A 21,418-nucleotide genomic window follows, 5' to 3' on the forward strand; every position below is an offset into this window, starting at 1 on the left:
AGGAGCTGCTGATACAGTTCTACAGAGGAATCATTGAGTCTGTCATCTGCACCTCTATCACTGTCTGGTTTGGTGCTGCAACCCAACAAGACCAACACAGACTTCAGAGAAGAATCAGAACTACAGAAAAAACAATTGCTGCCAACCTGCCTTCCATTGAGGACCTGTAGACTGCACAAGTCAAAAAGAGGGCTGTGAAAATATTTACTGACTCCTCGCATCCTGGACACAAACTGTTTCAACTCCCACCCTAAAAACATTGCTACAGAGCACTGCACACCAAGACAACTAAACACAAGAACGGTTTCTTCCCCAACGCCATCACTCTGCTAAACAAATAATTCCCTCAACACTGTCAAACTATTTGCTAAGTCTGCACTACTATTACTACTAGTTTTTTTCTCATCATTCCTATCATCCTTTTCCTCCCACTTAGGACTGTGTGACTGTAACTTGTTTGTATCCTTAAGATTTTTATTAATATTGATTGTTTCCTCATTACTTATTTGACCCCTATGACAATCATTAAGTGTTGCACTTCAGGATTCTTGACAAATGTATCTTTTTCTTTTATGTAAAGTGACAGCATATGCACCAAAGACAAATTCCTTGTGTGTGCAATCACACTTGGCCAATAAAGAATTCTGTTCTATTCTATTCTATTCTATATTGGTCTTGTATTGTATATATATTCTTGTATATAAAGAATTTTTTTTATTTAAATCAATCCTCCTGCATCAATCTGCCTGTGCATACTTTCTGGATTTATTTTTCTGCAACAAACTCTGATACACATCCATTATATCATCCAATCAAAGCAGCTTTCCAACTGGACATGCCTCCCAGTCACACCCCAGCAAGTATAGGGCAGAGTGGCCTTGACGCTCGGAGAAAGGAATGTTATTTTGACTATGTACTTCCCCAGCTCCATACAATCTCCCCTCCCAGTTTCCCACAGTCTTAAATGTGGCAGGCCTGAAGATCCAAGGCCCTAAAAATGGCTTCCAGGCAGGACGCCTGAAGATGAGCTGGCTGTGGCCGGTCCCTTTTTGTAGGGGCTTTTGTTTCTTATTGGTGTTTATTCTCATGTGGCTTCAGGTTGACACAGTTTGGAGTTGAAGGGGGAGAGTAGAGATAGATGGAGTTTTGCGGCCAAAACAACATAGGTCTCTTAGGAGTCAGGGACATTCCAATGGCTGGCTGGAGGATCCCAATTGGACAATGTGATATATTATTTTGAGAAAAACAAGAAACTTTTACTTTTAATGTGGTGGAAAGCACGGGAACCTTCAGAGATGCCTTTCCTAAAGTGACCAGATTTTAAGATTGGGAAAGAGGGACACCACTGGGTGTGTGTGCGTGTGTGCTAAAAAAAATTTGCAAAAGAAAAACGTGCAAAAATCTTTTTCTCTCTCTCTCCCTTCCTCTTTCTTACTTTCTTCGTCCTTTCGTTTTTTCTCTCTCTTTCTCTCTTTTCCTTACTCCCTGTCTCTTTCTTTCTCTCTCCCTCCTTCCTTCCCTCTCTCTTGCTATCTCTCTTTCTCTTTCTCTCTCTCTTTCTCTCTCTCTTTCGCTCTCTTCCTTCCTCTCCTTTTTTCTCTCTCTTCATTCCTCCCTTTCTTCTCTCTCTCTCCCCCACTCTCTTTTTTCTCTCTCTCTTTATCTATCTTTCTCTTGATATATCTCTCTTTCTCTCTCTCTTCCTTCCTCTCCTTTTTTCTTTCTCTTCCTTCCTCCCTTTCTCTCCTTCTCTCTCCCCTGCTCTTTTTCTTTTCTTGCTTTCTCTCTCTCTCTCACTGTTTCACTCGCTCTTTCTCTCTCTCTCTTTCTCTCTCTCTCTTGCTCTCTCTCTCTTGCTCTCTCTCTCTCTCTCTCTTCCTTCCTCTCCTTCTCTCTCTCTCTCTTCCTTCCTCCCTTTCTCTCTTTCTCTCTCCCCTCTTTTCTCTCTCTCTCTGTCTCGCTCACTCTTTCTCCCTCTCTTGCTCTCTCTCTCTCTCTCTTGCTCTCTTTCTCTCTCTCTCTCTTGCTATCTCTCTCTTTCTCCCCCTCTCTCTTTCTCTCTTGTACACCACATACAGGGGTCAAAGTAGGAGCGGGAGGGCACCGGCAGCAGCGGCACCAGGCAGTAGCTGTGATGTGGTCGGCTGCGAGCAGGAGCTCTAGGGTGGAGGCACCAACAATGGCGGCTGGGCATGTTACTGGATGCCGTACATGCTGGCGCTGCGCTGGGCATGGGCACGGGGCTGGCACTGGCCCGCTGACTGGGCCAGGACGGAGATGCCAGCCCTGTGCCCATGCCCAGCGCAGTACCAGCAACACATGCAGCCACCGCCATCAGTGCCACCGCCATCAGTGCCTATGCCCTCCCCACACCCGCCAGAGCTACCCATCCCCACTGCCCCTGCTGGCCTACCTTGGGCCCGAGCCCTTCCTGCCACCCGAGAGTTCCAAGGCTCATCTGCCACTGCTGGGCCCCAAAGCTCACCTGCCACCACCACCAGGGAAGTTCCAGCCAGACAGGGCACTGCAGCTGCAGGAGAGGTCATCTCCATGGTCAAAGGGCGGAAGCTCAGCACCTGCCTGGAAGGGCTGTGAGTGCGTTTGCTCCAAACGTTTTGCAAAAGGGGGAGGGGACCAGCTCCAAAATGAGGACATTTTTGAACCGCTGCGGGATGCGGAAAAAATCATTCTAATCATTCCTCTTCCTTCCCATGCTGAAGGGCTCCCCTCTCCTCTCGTTCACTCGCTTTGTAGCCAGCACCTTTCCTTCACTTTGGTGACTCCTCAGTTTGGCTGAAGCCATGTTGATCTGGCTGGGGCAAAGCACCCCCTTTTGCCTTTCCGCACTCACCGAAAGGCTCCTCTGGCAGCCCAGAAAAGCCCGAAATGGCCAGGATTAAAATGGGAATGGCAGAAAACTGCCCGGGCCTTTGTGCCGCTCTCAAATTTCCTGAGAAATTTTACCGGGCTTAGGTTCTTAAGTAGAAAATGGTTCTTAAGAAGAGGTAAAAAAATCTTGAACACCTGGTTCTTATCTAGAAAAGTTCTTAAGTAGAGGAGTTCTTAAGTAGAGGTATCACTGTATATATATTGCTATTTTTGCTATTTGTATTTTCCCATTTTATTATTTTCTCATTATCCATCATCTCTTAACCTTTTAAAAATTCTATCATTTATTGACTTTTTAATCAGCCTTTTATCTCTCTCTCTCTCTCTCTTGGAATCTTTTAGCTCTTTTTGATATATTTGTGCCTACTGAACATTCCCTTCTGGGTGAGACCTTTGCCTCTTTCTGCTGTATTATTTGAACACACATCAACAAGACTTCCTTTTAAAAAGATCCTTGCAGTTCTTTGGAACCAGATTATCCTTCAGCCTCAAATTGCTGAAATGACAGGTTGATCACTTGCTTCCTGTCTCTCTTGTTCTTTGATTCCTAAACTCTCCATGGCAAAAGTTTACCACCAAACACTTCCCTTCTCTGCAGAAAGAAGCAACTTGGTGAGCAAATATCTCATTCCCTTTGTCCAATCACTGTGGTACCAACAATGCCAACAAATCAACAAATGCCACTTAGAGACATTCTTGGGGCCAGGACATCATAGATATATCTTTTCCTCCATTCTGAGAAAACCATGCTTTTTTTTTTCCTCAACACATTCTCAAATACAGCCTGCTAATGAGTCCATTAATGGGAAATTCATTGACACATCACCATGGATGCCATTTGATTAACTACGCCAGCTATCCGCTCTCACCAGGACCCAGGCAGAGGAAGAGAGGTGCAAAGCAGAAGACAAGAATCCTTGAGAAAAACTTGAATTGAGACATTCGGGAACGCAAGATTTGCAATTAAGACACAGGATCTGGGTCTCACGATGACAAATGATTCTTTTGCAACTCGCTACAGCCATATAAACGGCTGCAAAGAAAAAGGAAGAACACTCTATTTTAAGTGCCATCTGCCACCAGAATGGGGGAAATCGACCCATTCAGGCTACTAAAGTTGGAAAAGAAAAAGGCCGGTTTACAAGAGCGCATTGACACGTGTGCCAAGCTGGGCTCTGTTGTGGCATGTGTTGCGGAGTCAGCAAACAAGGTCCTTGACCACCTCCATCGCTCCTCAGAATAAAATAAAAGTCTGGACAAAACATCTGCAAGATGTGCATCCAGAAAGAGGGTGACATTTTGAGGAGGAGGCCCACAAATAAAGATAACTTGCCAAACAACGTGACAATCTTTCTGCATATGAGTGTATATGTCAAGGTTTCAACTAACAAACAATTCAGAACCCCAAGGCTTCCTTAAAGAACTTCTTTATTGGGTATATAACAATAGCAATAGCATTTAGACTTATATACCGCTTCACAGTCCTTTACAGCCCTGTCTAAGCGGTTTACAGAGTCAGTATATATTGCTCCCAAAAATCTGAGTCTTCATTTTCTCCACCTCAGAAGGATGGAAGCAGGGAAGGGCTGCAAAAAATTTTACTACCACACCATAAGCGTGACTTATTTTGTGGGTGTGGCTTGCCAGGCATGTGACCAGGTGGGAGCAGTTTGATGATCATATGACCAGGGGGTGGGCTTAAGGTCATGTGACTGGCTTAAAGGTGGCCTACTTGACATCACTCATGGCAAGAGTTAGGGTTAGGGTGCCTGGCCTCTCCTCACCTCAAAGAGATTTCCCTATCTAATTACTATTACTGAACATCCATAATATACTATTTAATTCTATGTATATATGTCATATGTGTACATACATATTACACACAGGCCCACAAAAATATGCATTATGTACTATATAAAGTGTATGTACACACATAAACATGAACACACAGCTCTTCTAAAATTATACACATTCAACCTCATTTACTGTGATGGGAAAAACATATCCAAAACTCAGAAGGCAAAAAAAGAAAGAAAATTCAAATTTTTTCTACTGGTTCTGCATACCTGACCAAAATTTTCCAAACCTTTCTCAGGTTTGACCTGAGTTGCCCCTCTTTGATCGACGAGTCTACGGAGAGGGACGGCATACAAATCCAATAAATAATAATAAAGTAAAAGTCTGTTTCTGTTCATTTGGCTCCTGTGGAATTATTTTTCTTTTCTCACAGCTATGGATCTGTGGGCTGCAGAATTGGGCCGTCTGAATGGCTAGTCAGAATGTGTGTGCAGATTTGCAGCTCAACTTGCACCAGTGGCAGGCTGGGAGGCATTTGTGGTGTCTGTGCCAGCCCACCATTTACACAAATTGAGCTGTGTGCATGCATGCCAGGCCGCTACTTGTGCAAGGGCTGCCTGTGTGCATACATGCTGGCCCAGCAGTTGCCCTCCCCTCCATCCATCCGGGTCACTGAGCTGCAACATTTGAAGACCCCTGGTCTATGGGTTCGTGAGAGATGGACGTCACTTAGTGACTGAACAGCAACAACTTACACCAGATGTAGTTTTGTTTTGAAGAAAACCTGATCCAGGAAATGTATACTAAAATGATTGGGGGAAAGCAGAAATGAAAAGAGAGAAAAATGTCCAGGAAAGGGAGAAAAACTCCCATTTTCTCAGGGAAAAGAGAACTCATAACTAAAGAAGCTGCTTCATTGATTATAGATGATTCAATTCAATTCAATTTATTAGATTTGTATGCCGCCCCTCTCTGAAGACTCGGGGCGGCTCACAACAATGATAAAAACAATATTATAATGGCACAAATCTAATATTAAAAATAACTAAAAACCCTATCATAATTAAAAAACCAAACAACACATGCATACCAAATATAAATTATGAGGAGCCTGGGGGAAAGATGTCTCAAATCCCCCATGCCTGGCGGTATAGGTGGGTCTTGAGTAGTTTACGGAAGACAAGGAGGGTGGGAACAGTTCTAATCTCCAGGGGGAGTTGATTCCAGAGGGCTGGGGCTTCCACAGAGAAGGCTTTTTCCCTGGGGCCTGCCAGAGGACACTGTTTAGTCGACGGGACCCGGAAAAGGCCAACTCTGTGGGACCTTATCAGTCGCTGGGATTCGTGCGGTAGCAGGCGGTTCCGGAGGTACTCTGGTCCAATGCCATGTAGGGCTTTAAAGGTCATAACCAACACTTTGAATTGTGACCGGAAATTGATATTAGAAATGATAACTGAATTCAGTTTTGGTCACCAAGCTATAAAAAAGATGTTGAGACTCTAGAAAAAGTGCAGAGAAGAGCAACGAGGATGATTAGGAGACTGGAGCCTAAAACATACGATGAACAGTTGCAGGAAGTGGGCCTGGCTAGTCTAGTGAAGGGAAGGACCAGGGGAGACATGAGAGCAGTCTTCTAATATTCGAAGGACTGTCACAGAGAGGAGGGGGCCAAGCTACCAAAGGCCAGACAAGGAACAATGGATGGAAACTGACCAAGGATTCAACCTGGAAACAAGGTGGGATTTTCTGACTGTGAGAACAATAAACCCATGGAAGAGAAGTTGCCTTCGTAAGTTGTAGGAGCTTCGTCACTGGAGGCTTTCAAGAAAGAGATTGGACTGCCATCTGTCAGAAATGGTGTAGGATCTCCTGCTTGGGTGGGGGGTTGGACTAGATGACCTACCAGGTCCCTTCGAAGTCTATTAATCTCTGTTAATACATATTTAATTGAAATTCTAGAGCAGGAATTCTGAGAGTTGAAGTCCACAAGTCTTAAAGTTGCCACATTTGGGGAGCCCTGCAGTATGCCTTGTTTTGTTGGGCTTCTCTAGGAACCTCACTGTAGAAGACATTCACCAAGCTGCTTCCTACAGTCAAAATCTCTGTAGCTCCAATGCTGTCTGGCTGAAGATGTTCCCATGACACTTTAAGCTTAAGCCTTCTGTTGACCCAGCTAAGCACATCATCTGAACACACAATAGCTTTACATCTTAGCTGGCACAAAATGTCCACATGGATCTCTGGTTCCTCCACTGTGGAGGATTAGGGAAGAGTTGACAAGATGCTGTAGACATGAATGGCTTGCTTCGTGGATGCTATCCCGGATCGACAGGAGCACATTAACTTCACAGACACTGAAATCCACATTTGGAGTTCTTTTCACATGTATTCCCTGCAATATGCACATCATTCCCCCCCTCCCTTATGTGGTTTAGAATCTGATTTCCAAAGGATTTGAACATCTGGCTCCAGGCTGCAGATAAATAGGGATGAGCTTTGAAAAGAAGAAGGGTACAAGAAAGGAAAACTAGGCATTCTTCTCTCCGCATCTCGGAGGATACGGACCAGATGTTTTGTGCCTCTTTCGCTGTCCTACATCCTCCCTTTCCCCCACCCCCTTACATGCATTATGTTCATCAGGACTTAGGGAGTTTATCCCTTCCCAGCTGACATCTGGTGCCGAGGGGACAGTGTTTTTTTCTTTGAAAAGAAGACGAAGAATGCAAAAGAGGAAATGCATCGCTATCAGTGGGATTGTTCTTCGCCCATTTTAATAGTAGTGGCAGCACAATAAAGAAGTTAGATCTGCATTTCTGCAAAATATTAATATTGCCACGGTTCCAAATAGCATTGAGAATTACATCAGAGTCCGAGGCAAAGTATTCCTCAAAGTTCCAATTTATTAGCAGAGCCATGTTGGCACATCTGGGAAAAACCCAAATTTTAACTCTCTGGGGATTTTCTACACAGTTGAAAGTTCAAGACCTTACCCCCACTCCCCCAAGACCATCACATCCCTCATGCAATTACCCCTTCCAAATTCTCACAGCTAAGAACTACATTTAAAATAGCATAAAGTGTGGCAGGCCAAAGACCCCAACAAAAATGGCTTCAACCTGACAAATATGTTTCATTATCCAAGCATTCAAAAAGCACCATGTTTATTCTCCAAGAAGGTTGGCCTTCCTTCCTTCCTTCCTTCCTTCCTTCCTTCCTTCCTTCTTCCCTCCCTCCCTCCTTCCTTCTTCCCCCTCTCCCTCCTTCCCTCCCTCCTGCATTCCCATTTTCTTTCCTTCCTTTTTTCCAACCCATCTTCCTCCCTCCCTCCCTGTCTCTCCCCTCCCTTCTCTTTCCTCCCTCCCTCTGACTTCCTTCCTTTCTCCCTCCCTCCCTCCCATCTCTCTCACTCCATTCCTTTCTTCCTCTTCTTCCTTTCTCCCTCCTCCACCACTAACACCTTAGTGAACAATCTGGGGGCTAAGGAAAGTCTGAAGGGAAGAGCCCGATACTGGTAATGGTTGCCCCCATAGCAGAACCGAAGGTACTTCCTCTCCTCCTTTCTTCCTTTGTTCTTTTGTTTCCCCCTCTCTCTTTCTCTCACTCATTCTCACTCTCTTTCTCTCTCTCACTCACACACACACATACACAAGTGGCACAGGGAGATAAGTGGTAAAAATTGAAAGATTATGTAGTTCTGCATTTGTCTCCACGTGAAAATGGAAGAAGATTGAGCATGACTCATCCTCTCATTGAAATGAAGTTCACAGACGAAGTTCTACCAATGTTACAAAGCACTCTCCAAGTAGCCTGCTTTGCCCTGAGAACAATCAGAGTGAGGTTTCATCAATCTAGAGGCTTATGCCTCTTGAGGCTGCTCAGGGACTCCAGGCTAGATCCCTACTTGACCCCTCCTTCCAGCCTGGCTGGCAACTTTCCAACAGAATTCATCCAAAGTCAGGAAAAGGGAGAGAGAGAAAAGACAGAGAGGGTGGGAGAAGAGAGAAAGGGGGAGGGAAGGAAACATGTGGTGGAATTAGAAATGAGTGCAATGACTTTACAAAATAGTCCCGTCAAAGTATTTTTTTGAGGGGTGTGTCTTGATCTGGGCAAGATTCAGCTGGACGTTTCAGAGGCCTGGAATCTGTCCCAGGATGAAATTTAATTGAAAGCATTTAGGTAGGCAGTCCTCAACTTACAACATATCATTGAACCCATCATCCTTGCTTGGCTTTATTCTGCCTTATCCTGGCCTGTCTCCTAACCCAGTTATCACCCGCTGTAAGACTCCTAAGGATCGTTTCCCGCCCACATAATGGATAACATTGCAAGTCAAAACACAGCTATCATGGAAAGACCAAAGTTCAGGAAGTGGTACGTAGAAACATCCATGCTCTTTTGAAAATGATAGGTGGAGGCAATTTTTTTAATGTTTAAAAAACAGGGTTTAATGTTTAAAACAGCAGGGTTTCCCAAAGGTACTTTTTTTAAGAGGCAACTGGACTTCCTGGTTTTTCTTTTGAAGACATTTCACTTCTCATCCAAGAAGCTTCTTCAGCTCTGACTTGGATGGTGGGGAATGGAAGGAAGATACTTAGAAGCTTCTGGGATGAGAAGTGAAACATCTTCAAAGAAAAACCAGAAAACCTCTTGGGAAAAAAAAACACCTTTGAGACAACCAGAACCTGGATGACTGAGAATCTCTGTAGACATTTAGCTATGCACTTTGGGATGAACACCCTTTGAATGATGTGGGGTGGGATGAGGAGAAACGGATTTCCAGAAAAAAAAATTGTATAGACTACTGGAACCACTTGCACTTCAATTTGAGATCCAGACCACACAGAATCATTCACAATATCCTGTGCCTGCCTTCAACAAGGAAGGGACCCAGGACAGAAAACATCCTACAGGGAGCACAGATCCACAACACGGTACTTTCAGCAGTTCCAAGAAAGCTCCACAGCCATTTGCACCACTCAAGATGGTCCTGAGGTTGCAGATAAACCTCCAAGTGCTTCAAGGACCTTCTAAAAGGAGACAAATGGATGCAAAAGCGAAACATATTAATCTAAGGTTGCGTAGCTTCTTCTCTGGCAATATTACACTGCTAACTAGAGCATACAAAACATTTGCTAGACCAATTCTCGAATATAGCTCACCTGTATGGAACCTGCATGGCATACAGTGGGGGGGGATGTATTTAGTTAGACACCAATTGTGCAAGTTCTCCCACTTAAAAAGATGAGAGAGGCCTGTAATTGACACCATAATTGATCTCCAGATCTCAACCTTATAAAAAACCTTTGGAGGAAGTTGAAAGTCTGTGTTGCCCGGCGACAGCACCAAAACATTATTGATCTTGAGGGGATCTGCATGGGCCAACATACCAGCAACAGTGTGTGCCAACCTTGCGAAGACTTACAGAAAGTGTTTGACCTCTGTCATTGCTAACAAAGGATATATAACAAAGTATTGAGATGAACTTTTGTTATTGACCAAATACTTATTTTCCACCATAATTTGGAAATAAATTCATTAAAAATCAGACAATGTGATTTTCTGGATGTGTTTTCTCATGTTATCTCTCATGGTTGAGGTCTACCTATGATGTAAATTATAGAGCTCTCTCATCTTCTTAAGTGGGGGAACTTGCACAATTGGTGTCTGACTTTCCCCACTATATCTGACATTAATACAATCAAGAGAGTCCAGAAATATTTCACAAGAAGAGTCTTCCACTCCTTTGCTCACAACAGACTACTTTATTCCACCAGACATGAAATTTGTGACTAAGATAGTTTAGAGCTACGCCGCCTTCGATCTGACCTAAATGGAGTTCATAAAATCATCCACTACAATGTCCTACCTGTCAATGAATACTTCCACTCCAACCGCAACAATACACGAGCACACAATCAATTCAAACTTAATGTAAACCACTCCAAACTCGACTGCAGAAACAGAGTGATCAATGCCTGGAATGCACTGCCTGACACTTTGTTTTCTTCCCCAAATGCCAAAAACTTTAAACTTAGACTGCCTGTCGTCAACTTCACCCGATTCCTAGGGGGTCTGTAAGGGGTGTGCATAAGTGCACCATCGTGCCTACCAGCCCTGTCCTACTGTCCTATTATCATAAACTACCTGTACTTACTTTGCTAATGCTTATGTTCATACCAATACCTGCTATCTTGTACATGTTTGACAAACAAACAAATAAATAAACAAATAAAATAAATAAATAAATAAAAACCAGAAACCCCAGTTGCCTCTTGAAAAAACACCTTTGGGACAACCACGACCTGGATCTCCAAAGACAAACAGCATGGATTTTTAACAGAATATGTTTGAAACTGAAATGGGCTGGAGATGAAATCCAAGAATCTAAACCCCCCAAAAGACATGTCCCATCGGTAAGTTAGTAATCACAGTTATGTTGTTCCAACGTTATATTTTTCCGTAAAAATGCACACTTTGAACATGAATGTTTCTCCTGTCAGAAGCTCTGACCTGTCATAGTAATGATCTCTCTGCTTATTCCTCATTCTTCCTCCGAATGGGGCTGGATTAGTGCTTCAGCGGCCTCTCCTTAATTACAACAGTAACCTGCTAATGATATTGCTTTGTTGTCTGAAGGCACTTACTTTGGATTCAGCCTTGGCTCCATTAAAATTTAACACAACAGCAGGTCACAATAGAACTAGGAAGCCAATGACAGCTGCTTAATTAAAACCTAAAGCTGATTAGACCACCGAGAAGAGAACTCTAGAGGAAGAATGGGAAATTAGAGAGAGTCACAGCAGGGAATAATGGCTTTATTTAAACCTTTATGGGCACCTGAAGATGAACCGGCGGTCAGGTGGCTGCTGTGGTCAATTGGGGCCAGGAGGTTCCCCCTCCTGAAAGCTTTACTCAAAATCCAATCCAAATGTTTATTGCTTCCCTTCTTCTCCATTAACACAATGGACGGGATCAGCCAAGAGACAAGATTATCCACAGTATCTAAACAGGATATTAACGAAGCTACTCTATTAAATCAGCAAGTATGGCACCAGGCCCAAGTAATTAGGGTTTATCAAATGCTACTGAACAAGGGGGATTCTGCAGGAATCGTAGCGACAACAGGTGGAGACTAGTGGCTTTGCACAAAGTTGGCCAGATGGACTACAACATAGCTCACAGCAACCAGGATTGGCCTTGGGGTCTATAACTGAGCAGTAAATCAAATGTCATACATGCAGAAGGACTAAGGGTCAGGTGTAGGTCATCTAGTCCAAAACCTCCCCCTCAACTCCCACCCAAGCCTTGTAAAGGACCTTGTAGGTCATCTAGTCCAACCCCTCCTGACCAAACAGGATATCCCACACCATTTCCGATAGATGGCAGTCCAGTCTCTTCTTGAAAGCCTCCAGGGATGAAGCTCCCACAACTTCCAAAGGCAACTTCTGTTCCATGGGTTGATTGTTCTCACTGTCAGAAAGTTCCTCCTTATTTCCAGGTTGAAACTCTCCTTGATCAGCTTCCATCCATTATTCCTTGTCTGGCCTTTAGGTGCTTTGGAAGATAGCTTGACCCCCTCCTCTCTGTGGCATCCTTTCAAATATTGGAAGACTGCTATCATGTCTTCCCTGGTCCTTCTCTTCTTTAGAAGAGCCATGCCCAGTTCCTGCAACCGTGCATCCTATGTTTTAGTCACTAAGCCTTTGGTCATCTTAAATGGATGCAGAGTGACAGAGTTGGAAGGGAGCTTATAGGTCATCAAGTTCAACCCCCAAGCAGGAGACTCTATATAATTTCTCACAGATGGCAATACATCATGTCTCCAGACAGACTATCATTCTCCCCTTGTCCTTCTCTTCACTAGACTAGCCATGCCCAGTTCCTGCAACTGTTCATCGTATGTTTTAGTCTCCAGTCCCCTCATCATCCTGGTTGCTCTTCTCTGCACACTTTGTAGAGTCTCGACATCATTTATAGTGTGGTGACCATAAGTGGATAAGTTATAGGCATGGTCTTACTAAAGCTTTATAGAATAGTACAATCACTTGATCATGATTGTATCCCTCTGAAATAGTATCTGAAATGCTAGGAAGTCTCTTCCACTTGGTCATTGGGTCTGACCCACGAACTAGGCTAAACAGCTTGTGATTCAGGGTGGTGAACACCCTTAAAAGCAACTGAATTAATTCCATATTTTATTGTGCAAATTACTGAAGGTTAGCATGCTGTGAGAACACAGATATCACAATTGAAGCCAAGAAATTGGGATCGTGCTTTGACTTTGTATTAGGCAGCTTTGCAGATTTGTCTAGTTTTGGCATACAAAAATCTCTTCATCCAAAAACAGCACAAAAATGAAACCTTCAGGTAGGAGAAAGGCACTATGAGATGCAGAGGAATATGACCATGTAGATATTTTCTTTTCTGCTTATACTGTATATACTGTGTACTGTATACAGTATATTGTACATACAGGATATACTGAACTGAACACACTCAAATTCGTAGAAATGGTTGTAGACTTTAGGAGAAACCCTTCCATCCTTCCACCTCTCACAATACTAGACAACACAGTATCAACAGTAGAGACCTTCAAATTTCTATCATATCTCAAGACCTAAAATGGTCACCTAACATCAAAAGCATCATCAAAAAAGCACAACAAAGAATGTTCTTTCTGTGCCAACTCAGGAAGTTCATACTGCCCAAGGAGCTGCTGATCCAGTTTTACAGAGGAATCATTGAGTCTGTCATCTGCACCTCCATAACTGTCTGGTTTGGCTCTTCAACCCAACAAGACTGACACAGACGTCAGAGGAGAATTGCAAAAAAAACAATTGCTGCCAACCTGCCTTCCATTGAGGACCTGTATACTGCACCAGTCAAAAAGAGGGCTGTGAAAATATTTACTGACCCCTTGCATCCTGGACACAAACTGTTTCAACTCCTATCCTCAAATTGTTGCTACAGAGCACTGCACACCAAGACAACTAGACACAAGAACAGTTTTTTCCGAACGCCATCACTCTACTAAACAAATAATTCCCTCATCACTATCAGACTTTTTACTAAATCTGCACTTCTATTTCTACTAGGGTTTTTTCCTCATCATTCCTATCATCCTTTTCCTCCCACTTAGGACTGTATGACTGTAACTTGTTGCTTGTATCCTAAGATTTTTATTAATATTGATTGTTTCTTCATTGATTATTTGACCCCTATGACAATCATTAAGTGTTGTACCACACGATTTTTGACAAATGTAACTTTTTCTTTTATGTATGCTCACAGCATCTGCACCAAGACAAATTCCTTGTGTGTCCAATCAATCACACTTGGCCAATAAAATTCTATTCTATTCTATTCTATTCTATTCTATAATATTCTATAATATTCTGTATATTTTCTTTTATGTACACTGAGCATCTGTACCAAACACAAATTCCTTGTGTGTCTAATCACACTTGGCCAATAAAGAGTTCTATTCTATTCTAGATTGACGCAGTTCTCATTTTTACAACCTAGAAATTTTTAATCCATTTTCATTTCTTTAAAAGATGATTTCCAGGGGAAAATAATCACAGGCTCCAGCTATCAAAACCAGTTGTCAACAACTGTGAATTTCCCCCATCAATTAACCTACTACTTCCGAGACTCCAAGAGACCCGTGAGGCAGAGATGGAAAACTAGTAGCCTTCCAGGTATTCTGGAGCTTGTAAATCTATCATACTGCAGTGTTCACTGTACAACCTGAGGCCCCTTGGGAGTCATCAACATCTGGTGAGGCACAGAGAGACAGAGCAGACAGAGAGACGAAGAGAGACAGAGACAGAGAGAGGAGGGAAGAGATAGATTCCAGCATAAGAAGCTGGAATCAGTAAAGAAAATCCAGAAGGCCAGGCCTTAGAAACAGAACTCTACCAATCAAAGGGAATATTTGGAGCTTGAAGTTGAACTATGGATCTCTCTGGGTTGTTTGCTCCCAGATGTTTCATTATCCAACTAGGGAACATCATTAGTAGTTAGAAAATCTACAAAAAAACAATCAAGCTCAATCAAGAACCCCACAAGGTGTCTTTTTATGAGCAATTCCTACTCTTGATCAAGATTGTGAGTCTGGATATTGCACCACCAATCTTTCTTGAATGTTCACTATACGAGTGGTTGCCACCGTTGATATCTGAAACCTGGACCTGAAATGGACAATTGCCTTGCTCCAGTACAGTTATGATAAGTTCCTACCTTTTTTAGGCACAACACATCTTGGATGTAACAACACTATTGTACCACAAAGGCATCTCCTGACTTGACATCTTGAAGAAGTTACTAAAATCAATTAGCAGTCTGATAAAAACCAGATAAAACAATTACCAATCAAGAAAGAGGCCAGGAGATTTCTCTTATTCAGCTGGCAAATTCTAATGCAACATAAAATGGGTTGTTTTTTTAACTTAAAATAATAGGATAGGATACGATTAGGATAGAACAGAACAGAATAGAATTAATATTAAATTAATTAATGGTCAATTAAATTAATTATCCAAGTGTAATTGGACACACAAGGAATTTGTCTTTAGTGCAGAAGCTCTCAGTGTATAGAAAAGAAAAGATACATTTGTCAAGAATCATGTGGTACAACATTTAATGATTGTCATAGGGGTCAAATAAGCAACGAAGAAACAATCAATATTAATAAAAATCTTAAGGATACAAACAAGTTACAGTCATACAGTCTTACATGGGAGGAGATGGGTGATAGGAATGGTGAGAAAAAACCAGTAGTAATAGTAGTGCACACTTAGTAAAAAGTTTGACAGTGTTGAGGGAATTATTTGTTTAGCAAAGTGATGGCATTCGGGGAAAAGCTGTTCTTGTGTCTAGTTGTCTCGGTGTGCAGCAACGTTTTGAGGGTAGGTGTTGAAACAATTTATGTCCAGGATACGAGGGGTCAGTAAATATTTTTGCTGCCCTCTTTTTGATTTGTGCAGTATACAGGTCCTCAATGGAAGGCAGGTTGCAGCAATTGTTGGTAAAGAAGAGACTTAATTGATCTGGATTATTTATGTCTTACTCCTTAAAGAAAAATAGAATTCTTTCTCAGCTGTGACATTGACCTATTTCTGTTATGAGGGGCCTTTCTTCTGTAAGGCGTGTGTCGAACGAAATGTAAATGTGCTGTTTTGTCAACTTGCCGTTCATGAGACAACTTCTCAAAGTGATAGAGAAAGATATCCATGTGTATGTGTAGTGTGTGTATGTGTGTGTGTGCACTCAACTCTCTTCTTTTACTCAATTATTCCCTGCCCTCTGCTCCCCACTTCTGCATCCCTCACTTTCAAAGAGCAAAGGAACGTACATCTGTTAAGCAAACTTAATATCTAAATTAGATGCTTTGCTAAAATGATTATAAGCCACCATAATTTCTGTTTAGCGTACTTTCTCCTTTGGGCTGAATGGCGTTTTCGGGATTCAAATACATATTAATGAACAGTAATTTTGAGCAAAAACTCAAAAAAGAAAAGAAAAGATATGTTTATTTTTCTGCCACTCTGGTCATTGTGAGTCGGACGTGGCGTGTACACATTTTAAACTTGCTGCTTTGGCCTCTGCGTTTAAACAATTTGCTCTTGCGTGCTGCCAAGATGCAGTTGTAAAGGTTGCCACGTTTATTGCCAATAATTGGGGAAATTATAAATGAGATTATGCATTCATGAAATGAAAAGAAACTTTCCCCCACAGTCAATGGTATGAAATAGGAGGGGGTATGTGGTTTAATTGCAAGGTATTAATTTTGGATGTAGCCTACAGAGGCAACGAAGAAGCCAAAATTGAGTACTAACCAACAAGTTTTGCAGATTAGCTACATGGAAGCATCTACCTGACCTCCACCAATCTTAGAAAATTCAGCAAACTCAGAATTGGTTAGTACTTGAATGAAAGAGCACTCAAAAATTCTACGCATGCAGGATAAACTAGGAACTCAAATAAGCCTGGCTGCCACTGGAAGAGAATTAGAAAACACCATTCAGGAGATGCTTTTGTGAAGTCATCAAGTGTTGAGATCATCTTTTATTCGTCTTTGCTTGGAGAAGGTTTCACATTCAAGATTTCACATTTCACTCTCTTCTCCCCTAGCTCTCATTCTTTTCTCTCTCTCTTCTCTCTCTCTTTTCTCTCTCATAGCTCTCTCTCTTGTTTCTCCCTCTCTTCTCTCTCTCTTCCCCCTCTTCTCTTCTGTTTCACTCCCTCCTCTCTCTTCCTCACTCTCGCTCTGTCTCTTTCTTTCTGTCTCTCTGTTTGTCTCTTTCTTTCTTTCTTTGTCTCTGTCTCTCTATCTCTTCCTCTCTTTGTGTCTCTTTCTCTTTCTGTCTCTGTCTCTCTCTCTCTGTCTCTCACTCTGTCTCTATTTGTCTCTTTCTCTGTCTTGCTCTATCTATCTCTTTCTCTCTCTGTATGTATCTCTCTGTCTCTCACTGTCCCTATTTGCCCCTTTATTTATTTATTTATTTCTCTGTCTCTTTCTATCTCTTCCTTTCTGTATGTCTCTGTCTGTCTCTGTCTCTGTCTGTCTGTCTGTCTGTGTCTCTCTCTGTCTCTGTGTCTCTATCTTTTCCTCTCTCTGTGTGTGTGTCTCTCTGTCTTTCTTTTTCTTTCTCTGTTTCTATCTCTCTATCTCTCCCCCCCCTCTCTCTGTCTCTCTGTCTCTGTTCTCTCTCTCTACCTTCCTCCTTCTCTTATCTCTTTTGTCTCACTCCCTCTTTTCTTCTCTGTCTCTCTGTCTCTTTCTCTGTCTATCTCTCTCTCTCTGAATGTGATTTAATATTAATCTTACTCTAGCAAGAGAAATCCTCCCCACCTGTTATATCCCAAAAGGATCCCAATGAGAACTTCAACAGGGGAATTGTGACGCCCATGAAGGGCTGACCTTTCCTTGGGAAATTGTCACCTGCAGTATTTTGATGGTCCAATCTGTTGAAATGGATCGCTCTCCATAATGAGGCACCATTTGGACAAGCGAGAAAGCCAGGAAACCAGCAGGGAAGAGAATGCAGGAAGTTTGAGCTCTTGTCAATTAGTCTTCTATTTTTTCCCCCAACCCCATCCCCCACCTTATAGTGAAAACTGTTCTACTGAGTAAAAATGAAACAGGCAAATCTTTCCGGTAGGCAGGTCCTGCCTTTACGCACCTTGAAAGATTAGCTGCAAAAACGGGGACTTTTTCTTTATTTATATGTCTCCCAACTCCCAGGCAGTTTTAAAATATTCAGGGGGAAAACAAAAAACCAGGAAAAAAAGAGCGAAGGTGGAAAAGATAACGATCCTGGAGGACAAGAAAGAAGAAAAGAAGATTTTAATCATGTTTGAAGACAGAAGAGAGGGAGGGGGAAAGGAAGGAAGGAGGCAGGGAGGGAAGGAAAATTAGTGGAGGGTGGGAGGAAAAGTTAGAAGGAAGGGGGAGGAAGAGAAAAGAAAAGAGAGAGAGAAGGAAGGAAGGAGGGAGGGAAGGAAGGAAGGAAGGAAGGAAGGAAGGAAGGAAGGAAGGAAGGAAGGAAGGAAGGAATCCAGCATAGAAATAGGCCTGAACATGCAGGTGGAAGATTTGCAGTGAACGTAAATAAGAGAAAAAAGGATTTTCATGCAAAGCAAAGCTGTGAAGAAGGAAGGAAAAGCTTGTCTGGGACTTAGAAGCAGGCAACAGTGTTTACACGTGTCCTTTCCAGGGGTGGATAATGCAATCCCAACTCTGCCCTGGGAGAAAAGTCGGTCTATTCTTGCAAAGTCAATTTGCACCGTCTGCGTTCTTTTGATTTCATTGGCACTTTTCCTCTGGAAGCTGCCGGCGGGAACGGCAATTGCTTTGGAGACCTCCTAATCATTATTATATAAATTTTTAAAAGATTCTCATAAACTGCCTCCGGGAACAGGGGGGGAAATGGTATAAAAAGATACGTCAGCCAGAAATAAATAAAAGCCACTTGGGGCAGCAGCAACAGCAGCTTTTGGAGGTGTTGGAAAAATATCCATGTGGGTTCAGTTCCAAGTGGGGAGAAAGACACTGGAAACATGGAGAGTGCTTGGGAGGATGGTTTAATGGCGAACAGGACCACATGGGTTGGAAGTCCTGGGTAGCTGATCTCATGGAGCTGAGAGAGAGGGGTATTTATGCCCTCTCTTGGGCTTTTGAACTTGAGCTTCCTGTTCCTGTGGCAAGGGCATGCATCCTATTGGTTGCAGATTCCGTGTGAAGTTATGTTTGTCTGAATCGAGTTTGGTTGAACCTCACTGGGTGATGTAATGAAGGGGCTTGGTTGTGTCATGTGGTGAGCTCTGCTGATAGATAATCCTATAATGTTCTAGAACCATAATGGTAAACCCATGGCACATGTGGAGTCATATCTGTGGGCATGCAAACCATTGCCCTAGCTCAGCTCCAGCGCACATGCTTACCAGCCAAATTTTCAGCTGGTCCTGTCCCTCCCCACCCAGGAGTCTTTATCTGGCCTCTTTTCGATGCCAGGTAATTACAGGGCTCATGTGGAGACTCTGGGAGGTCATTTTTGGCTTCCAGGGGGCTTCTGTGGGCCTTCCCCAAGCTCCAAGAAGGTATCTGAAGCCTAGGGAGGGTGAAAAATGGGCCGTGGGGAAAAGGGCCATTTCCAGCATCCAGAGGCTTCAGAGAGGCCTGCTAGGTGTCATGATTCCAGGTAGCACCCAGACTCAATCAGAATCCAAGTCACAGTACTCCTCAAAGTTCCAATTTATTACCTGAGCCATCCTGACACCTATGCTGGGAAATCTGCATCTGAATTTCCCACTCAGTTGAAAGTTCACATCCCTTGTCCCTCACCCACAAACTTGTCACATTGCCCACTCAGATCATGCCAGTATAGAAAGTTCTTTCTCCACTTCCACCCAGGTGGGTGGGCATAGGATGGTCTAGAATGACTCAAAAGAATGCATTATTGCTGTATCTGTTCTCTCATGAAAACCACCCCTCCCAAGTTCCCATAAGCATCAGGTCTTCTATAGATAGTGTGGCAAGCCATTAATTTATCACCAACTTCTGTACCAGCTTGACACTAGACCTAAAATTGGGTGTGTGTATGGGGGTCAAGCAGGGAAGGGCAGCAGGCAGGACGGGGTGGAACGCAGTTCTACCGGTGGCAGTCACTTCCTGGATTACCAGTCTCAGCTCAGCTCTCTTTTTTTCTCTCCTGTTGTTGCTGCACACAGCTCGGTTTTTTCCCCTTTCCTCCTTCCTGGCCTCAGACAACCTTCCTTCAGTCCTGCCCGGCTCCTTTGGCTTTCCAATATTTTTAAATCCCCCCCTCCCATCCTCCTCCTCAGAAAGTGGCAGGGAGACCAGCACCGGCAGGAGTTGTGGGGAGTCCTTTTCCTCCCCCCTTTTTCTCAACAGCTGATTGGCACCCGTTCACCTAGCTACCCAGCCTGATGCGGAGGGGGGCGACCCAGGAAGGAGCGCGTGGGAAACGCAAAGCAAATTGTCACCCCAGCGAGCGACACTGGTAAGGTTGTAAGTCGAGGACTTAACAGCTCACTTGAACGATGATGATCGTTCAAGCCTCTCCCACCTGGTCACATGGCCAGGAAGCCACTCCTACCCAGTCACATGACCATCAAGCCACACCCACAAAATAAGCCACACCCACAGTGTGGCAGTAAAAATTTTGGTTGCCCATTACTGGGGTCAAGCACCCATGTGTGGGGGTGTGCAGGGGGCGGGGCAGCATGTGAAGTGGTCATGTGCACATTCACAGGGGGAGGGTATTGATTCATGGGTGTGGGCAGGCGCAGACAGGCTATCTTGCATGCGCACATGCTTTTGGCACCCAAGGAAAAATAGGTTTGCCATCACTGTCCTAGAGGCTCATATCTTAATCCCATCACTATGGAGCTGACGGTGTTTTGTTCTGTAAGATAGGCTGGCCCAGTTCTTCTTAATGGGCACCGAGTATCTGGCGGGGGCAGGCAGCTTCTGTCCCCCTTAAGATGTTTTTATTTGTAGGGATTAATCTGGAATAAAATTGAACAGGTTGGTGGTAGTCCCAGGAGATGAAACTAGGATAAGGAGGTAGCACAAATTAAAATACATGTACCAATAGTTAGTTAGATAGTTAGATAGATCTAAATATATTAGGAGATTTTGAAAAAAGAGGGATGATTATGATGGATAAGATCTAGAGGAACATTTTAATCTGTTAGGTAATGACCATAGAATAATCCACTTAGGGAAGGGTTTAGAGGGTGGATGGGAATAGGAAGCAAGGAAAGGTGAGAGAGTAGAGAAAGAGTAGGAGAAAGGAGGAGGAAGGAGAAGGGAAAGGAAGTAGAAGATAGTAGAAGGAGGGAGAAGGAATAAGAAAGTAGGTAGTAGAGGCGAAACAGCCGCCTGAGACAGAAAGAGGGAAGTGGAGAGAAGAAAGGTGGATACAAATGAAATAATATAAAGCAAATCTGAAATATGATTTATTGGATTTGAAAAATGACATATGTATATTCAGTGTATTGAAGGTATATGAAGTTGTATGTTGAATGTGGAGAAACGTTTAAAAAAACTTTGGGAAACAAAAGATTTTTTAATTTCTCTTTTAAGGGAAATACAATATTCTGCCTTTTAAATATTCCCTTAAGATATTTCCTTCTTCTAAAGAGGTGTGTGTGCTAACTTTGTTCAAAGGATTTCCTGCCTCCGTATTAGCCTGCTTTGACA

The sequence above is a fragment of the Erythrolamprus reginae genome, chromosome 10 (assembly GCF_031021105.1).
Source record: "Erythrolamprus reginae isolate rEryReg1 chromosome 10, rEryReg1.hap1, whole genome shotgun sequence".
NCBI lineage: Eukaryota > Metazoa > Chordata > Lepidosauria > Squamata > Dipsadidae > Erythrolamprus > Erythrolamprus reginae.